This window comes from Gymnoscopelus braueri (genome assembly GCF_963280865.1).
Source record: "Gymnoscopelus braueri genome assembly, chromosome: 24".
Taxonomy (NCBI): domain Eukaryota; kingdom Metazoa; phylum Chordata; class Actinopteri; order Myctophiformes; family Myctophidae; genus Gymnoscopelus; species Gymnoscopelus braueri.
The window spans coordinates 190,001-197,500 of NC_137626.1; the positions used below are offsets into that span (position 1 = coordinate 190,001).

Sequence of the window (7,500 nt, forward strand, 5' to 3'; positions counted from 1 at the left end):
TAGGTCCGCTGGGCTCGAATGTTCTTTGTTGTTGGTTTAGTTATTTAAACTGTATAAACTGGCGCCTCGGAGCTCCTCTCTTCTCACTCGTTCACACTAGTACACAGGTTTGTTCTCCCCCCCCCCGTGCCACACCCTCTATTTGTAAAGGCGGGTGGCACCAATGTTCCAATCACCCACAGCACTCAGACCCATTACCCCTCCCTCACCCACAGCACTCAGACCCATTTGCGTCGGTCGTGGTTACAATGTTTTTGTTTCGGTGGATAGAAGAGACCCTCCCCCTCCCCCCAGACTGCCATTGTTCACATGGTGGGTCTCAGTGGATCACATCGTGTTCATATAGTGGGTCTCAGTGGATCACATCGTGTTCATATCGTGGGTCTCAGTGGATCACATGGTGTTCACATGGTGGGTCTCAGTGGATCACATCATGTTCACATGGTGGGTCTCAGTGGATCACATCATGTTCACATGGTGGGTCTCAGTGGATCACATGGTGGGTCTCAGTGGATCACATGGTGTTCACATGGTGGGTCTCAGTGGATCACATGGTGGGTCTCAGTGGATCACATCATGTTCACATGGTGGGTCTCAGTGGATCACATGGTGATCACATGGTGGGTCTCAGTGGATCACATGGTGGGTCTCAGTGGATCACATGGTGTTCACATGGTGGGTCTCAGTGGATCACATGGTGGGTCTCAGTGGATCACATCATGTTCACATGGTGGGTCTCAGTGGATCACATCATGTTCACATGGTGGGTCTCAGTGGATCACATGGTGGGTCTCAGTGGATCACATGGTGTTCACATGGTGGGTCTCAGTGGATCACATGGTGGGTCTCAGTGGATCACATGGTGTTCACATGGTGGGTCTCAGTGGATCACATGGTGATCACATGGTGGGTCTCAGTGGATCACATGGTGGGTCTCAGTGGATCACATGGTGTTCACATGGTGGGTCTCAGTGGATCACATCATGTTCACATGGTGGGTCTCAGTGGATCACATCATGTTCACATGGTGGGTCTCAGTGGATCACATCATGTTCACATGGTGGGTCTCAGTGGATCACATCATGTTCACATGGTGGGTCTCAGTGGATCACATCATGTTCACATGGTGGGTCTCAGTGGATCACATGGTGGGTCTCAGTGGATCACATGGTGTTCACATGGTGGGTCTCAGTGGATCACATCATGTTCACATGGTGGGTCTCAGTGGATCACATGGTGGGTCTCAGTGGATCACATGGTGTTCACATGGTGGGTCTCAGTGGATCACATCATGTTCACATGGTGGGTCTCAGTGGATCACATGGTGGGTCTCAGTGGATCACATCGTGTTCACATGGTGGGTCTCAGTGGATCACATGGTGGGTCTCAGTGGATCACATCATGTTCACATGGTGGGTCTCAGTGGATCACATCATGTTCACATGGTGGGTCTCAGTGGATCACATCATGTTCACATGGTGGGTCTCAGTGGATCACATCATGTTCATATCGTGGGTCTCAGTGGATCACATCATGTTCACATGGTGGGTCTCAGTGGATCACATGGTGGGTCTCAGTGGATCACATCATGTTCACATGGTGGGTCTCAGTGGATCACATCATGTTCATATCGTGGGTCTCAGTGGATCACATCGTGTTCACATGGTGGGTCTCAGTGGATCACATGGTGGGTCTCAGTGGATCACATCATGTTCACATGGTGGGTCTCAGTGGATCACATGGTGGGTCTCAGTGGATCACATGGTGGGTCTCAGTGGATCACATGGTGGGTCTCAGTGGATCACATCATGTTCACATGGTGGGTCTCAGTGGATCACATCATGTTCACATGGTGGGTCTCAGTGGATCACATCGTGTTCACATGGTGGGTCTCAGTGGATCACATGGTGGGTCTCAGTGGATCACATCATGTTCACATGGTGGGTCTCAGTGGATCACATGGTGGGTCTCAGTGGATCACATGGTGGGTCTCAGTGGATCACATGGTGGGTCTCAGTGGATCACATGGTGGGTCTCAGTGGATCACATGGTGGGTCTCAGTGGATCACATGGTGGGTCTCAGTGGATCACATGGTGGGTCTCAGTGGATCACATGGTGGGTCTCAGTGGATCACATGGTGGGTCTCAGTGGATCACATGGTGGGTCTCAGTGGATCACATGGTGGGTCTCAGTGGATCGTCACAATAAGGTAAAACCGCTGGCAGAGGCGGATTAATTAATTTATTAATACCTGGCAGTGAATGAGTTAAGACATAAGAGTGCTGACCACAGGAGAACCACAGGAGAACCACAGGAGAACCACAGGACTCCTTTATTTAGCAAAGTGTCATGTCAACAGGCCTCAGCGTCTGATTGGTGGGCTGTGGACATTAATTGTCTCCGCCAGGCCGAAAGGCATGGCGAAAGAGTATGTTTTGCCCCCTGTCTGTCCGTCCGTCCGTGTGTCCGTGTGTCCGTCCTGTCTGTGTGTTAGCAGCTAATCTCCGGCACCGTTGGCCCGGTCGCTGCGAAACTGTGCACACACACTCCCTGGATGCCAATTCAGAACCTCTGCCCCACATTTTTCACATGGGCCTGTTATAGCGCCACCTGGAGGCCGTTGTGTGCAAAACCCATTTTTTCCTATTACTCCTACAGCTTTTAACTAAACGTCATGCAAATCGGTACACAGTATCTCTATAGTCATGTGATCAACCCGGATCTGTTCAATTTCCCATATTCCATCCTCATTGGCTAAGGTTGGCTTCCAAAGTTTGCAGGATTGGTGAGTTTTGAACAAACTGCCTCAAATCATGAACGCAGCTTGCCATTTCCATAAAATTGCACACGCACATTCCCACTAGGCCGAGGAAGAAATGCCACTTAAAACTTTTCAAATCAGCCTCATGGTGGCGCTATAACAGGCCGATTTGCATTTTTAACTATAACTGCACCGATCTGCGTGAAACTTTGCACGCACACTCCCTAGAAGCCAAGGAAAAACATCTGCACTGCATTTTTCACATCTGCTTTTTACAGCGCCACCAGGAGGCCGACTTATGTCAAATACATTTTTGGATATTAATCCTTCAGATTTTATCCAAACATCACGCAAATCGGTACACAGTATCTCTATAGTCATGTGATCAAGACGCATCTGTCCGATATTTCATATTCCATCCTGATGGGCTAAGGTTGGCTTCCAAAGTTTGCAGGATTGGTCCGTTTTGAACAAAATGTCTCAAATCATGAACGCGGCGTGCGATTTCCCTGAAAATGTGCACGCACATTCCCACTAGGCCGCGGAAGAAATGCCACCCTTTTCACATTGCCCTGTTATAGCGCCACCAGCAGGTCTACTTTAGCAAAACAAATTTTTGGAACAAAATGCCTCAAATCATGAATGCATGCACATTCCCACTAGGCCGAGGAAGAAATGCCACCCTTTTCACATTGGCCTATTATAGCGCCACCAGGAGGCCACAATAACCTACCTGACCTGGCGGAGACCTGTGCTCCGAGGAGCACTTTTTCTAGTTCATGTATTAATTTATCCATTATTTAATGTATTCATTTTACAGGAGGTGTATAAATGTATTCATATATGAATTCATTAATCTATTAATGCATTAATTCATGTTAATGAATTATGTTCATGTTACAGGATTACCCTGGATGCTGATGTGACCTCTGACCTCTAGGGGGCAGCAGAGGGTGGGATTAAAGTGCCTTGCTGAACGACACATGGAATGTACCTCCTACTGTGTGTGTGTGTGTGTGTGTGTGTGTGTGTGTGTGTGTGTGTGTGTGTGTGTGTGTGTGTGTGTGTGTGTGTGTGTGTGTGTGTGTGTGTGCGCGTGCGTGCGCATAGTGACAGATGTCACAGGGATAAATATAAACATATCAGTGCCATATTATTCATAACTGATCAAATATTAGTGAATATTAAATAATGTAATAAATATTATATCAGTATTATGTATGTAATGTATATTATATACATATCAGTCATATATATGTATATTATATACATATCAGTCATATATATGTATATTATGTACATATCGGTCATATATATGTATATTATATACATATCGGTCATATATATGTATATTATATACATATCAGTCATATATATGTATATTATATACATATCAGTCATATATATGTATATTATATACATATCAGTCATATATATGTATATTATATACATATCAGTCATATATATGTATATTATATACATATCAGTCATATATATGTATATTATATACATATCAGTCATATGTATGTATATTAAATTTAATATACTGTTTGTTGTGTGAAATGATCTTTAATGTGTCATTTTGTCTGGATTCCAACACAAGCTGCAGCGCTGCTGTTTGATCTACAAACATATATATATATAACAGCATGTTCATAACATCACGTTGCACTTTGATGAATCATTATTATTTTTGGTCATTTGAGTGAAATTGAAATATAATACATTATTGATGATTTATTTAAATAAAGTTTTGATTTATTGAACGTCTATTTCTGTCTTAGTTTTTTCCTATCAAGTCTCAACTCATTCAGACAGATGCTAGGTTCATTGTTTACCTGTGATTCTATAGTTTCTATGGACACAATGTTATTTAGATATTATATTGTTTAGACAGATGCTAGGTTCATTGTTTACCTGTGATCCTATAGTTTCTATGACATAAAGCACGTATTGACACATTTTCGGGTTCTCTGGGTTTTCAGGTCTAAAAGTATGGTAATTGTTCGGGCCTTAATTTTCAGGCCTGTTGAGAACTCTAGTCCCCGTAGAGAACCATGTTTCTGATGCACCTTGTCTCTAGAATGTTAATATTCTAGGGTCTTGTCTCTAGAATGTTAATATTCTAGGGTCTTGTCTCTAGAATGTTAATATTCTACGTCCTTGTCTCTAGAATGTTAATATTCTATATTCTAGGGTCTTGTCTCTAGAATGTTAATATTCTATATTCTAGGGTCTTGTCTCTAGAATGTTAATATTCTATATTCTAGGGTCTTGTCTCTAGAATGTTAATATTCCAGGGTCTTGTCTCTAGAATGTTAATATTCTAGGGTCTTGTCTCTAGAATGTTAATATTCTAGGGTCTTGTCTCTAGAATGTTAATATTCTACGTCCTTGTCTCTAGAATGTTAATATTCTATATTCTAGGGTCTTGTCTCTAGAATGTTAATATTCTAGGTCCTTGTCTCTAGAATGTTAATATTCCAGGGTCTTGTCTCTAGAATGTTAATATTCTATATTCTAGGGTCTTGTCTCTAGAATGTTAATATTCTACGTCCTTGTCTCTAGAATGTTAATATTCTAGGGTCTTGTCTCTAGAATGTTAATATTCTATATTCTAGGGTCTTGTCTCTAGAATGTTAATATTCTACGTCCTTGTCTCTAGAATGTTAATATTCTAGGTCCTTGTCTCTAGAATGTTAATATTCTACGTCCTTGTCTCTAGAATGTTAATATTCTACGTCCTTGTCTCTAGAATGTTAATATTCTACGTCCTTGTCTCTAGAATGTTAATATTCTACGTCCTTGTCTCTAGAATGTTAATATTCTACGTCCTTGTCTCTAGAATGTTAATATTCTAGGGTCTTGTCTCAAGAATGTTAATATTCTACGTCCTTGTCTCTAGAATGTTAATATTCTAGGGTCTTGTCTCAAGAATGTTAATATTCTACGTCCTTGTCTCTAGAATGTTAATATTCTACGTCCTTGTCTCTAGAATGTTAATATTCCAGGGTCTTGTCTCAAGAATGTTAATATTCTACGTCCTTGTCTCTAGAATGTTAATATTCTAGGGTCTTATCTCAAGAATGTTAATATTCTAGGGTCTTGTCTCAAGAATGTTAATATTCTACGTCCTTGTCTCTAGAATGTTAATATTCTAGGGTCTTGTCTCTAGAATGTTAATATTCTAGGGTCTTGTCTCTAGAATGTTAATATTCTATATTCTAGGGTCTTGTCTCTAGAATGTTAATATTCTAGGGTCTTGTCTCTAGAATGTTAATATTCTAGGTCCTTGTCTCTACAATGTTAATATTCTAGGGTCTTGTCTCTAGAATGTTAATATTCTAGGGTCTTGTCTCTAGAATGTTAATATTCTAGGTCCTTGTCTCTAGAATGTTAATATTCTACGTCCTTGTCTCTAGAATGTTAATATTCTAGGTCCTTGTCTCTAGAATGTTAATATTCTAGGGTCTTGTCTCTAGAATGTTAATATTCTAGGGTCTTGTCTCTAGAATATTAATATTCTAGGGTCTTGTCTCTAGAATGTTAATATTCTAGGGTCTTGTCTCTAGAATGTTAATATTCTACGTCCTTGTCTCTAGAATGTTAATATTCTAGGGTCTTGTCTCAAGAATGTTAATATTCTACGTCCTTGTCTCTAGAATGTTAATATTCTATATTCTAGGGTCTTGTCTCTAGAATGTTAATATTCTATATTCTAGGGTCTTGTCTCTAGAATGTTAATATTCTAGGGTCTTGTCTCTAGAATGTTAATATTCTAGGTCCTTGTCTCTACAATGTTAATATTCTAGGGTCTTGTCTCTAGAATGTTAATATTCTAGGGTCTTGTCTCTAGAATGTTAATATTCTAGGTCCTTGTCTCTAGAATGTTAATATTCTACGTCCTTGTCTCTAGAATGTTAATATTCTAGGTCCTTGTCTCTAGAATGTTAATATTCTAGGGTCTTGTCTCTAGAATGTTAATATTCTAGGGTCTTGTCTCTAGAATGTTAATATTCTAGGGTCTTGTCTCTAGAATGTTAATATTCTAGGGTCTTGTCTCTAGAATGTTAATATTCTAGGGTCTTGTCTCTAGAATGTTAATATTCTAGGTCCTTGTCTCTAGAATGTTAATATTCTAGGTCCTTGTCTCTAGAATGTTAATATTCTAGGGTCTTGTCTCTAGAATGTTAATATTCTAGGGTCTTGTCTCTAGAATGTTAATATTCTAGGGTCTTGTCTCTAGAATGTTAATATTCTAGGGTCTTGTCTCTACAATGTTAATATTCTAGGTCCTTGTCTCTAGAATGTTAATATTCTAGGGTCTTGTCTCTAGAATGTTAATATTCTAGGGTCTTGTCTCTACAATGTTAATATTCTAGGTCCTTGTCTCTAGAATGTTAATATTCTAGGGTCTTGTCTCTAGAATGTTAATATTCTAGGGTCTTGTCTCTACAATGTTAATATTCTAGGTCCTTGTCTCTAGAATGTTAATATTCTAGGTCCTTGTCTCTAGAATGTTAATATTCTACGTCCTTGTCTCTAGAATGTTAATATTCTAGGGTCTTGTCTCTAGAATGTTAATATTCTAGGGTCTTGTCTCTACAATGTTAATATTCTAGGGTCTTGTCTCTAGAATGTTAATATTCTAGGTCCTTGTCTCTAGAATGTTAATATTCTACGTCCTTGTCTCTAGAATGTTAATATTCTACGTCCTTGTCTCTAGAATGTTAATATT

The 7,500-nt window shown here is 40.3% G+C and overlaps 1 protein-coding gene across 1 annotated transcript in view; it reads left to right on the forward strand.

The window, feature by feature from the left end:
* creg1 (cellular repressor of E1A-stimulated genes 1) overlaps positions 1 to 4,534 on the forward strand; it is a 13,957-nt gene extending 9,423 nt beyond the window's left edge. The window contains exon 6 of the mRNA XM_080422799.1: positions 3,666 to 4,534. The gene's annotated coding sequence lies outside the window, so the exon portion shown is untranslated. The remainder of the gene's footprint in view (positions 1 to 3,665) is intronic.
* Positions 4,535 to 7,500: the final 2,966 nt, after the last annotated feature.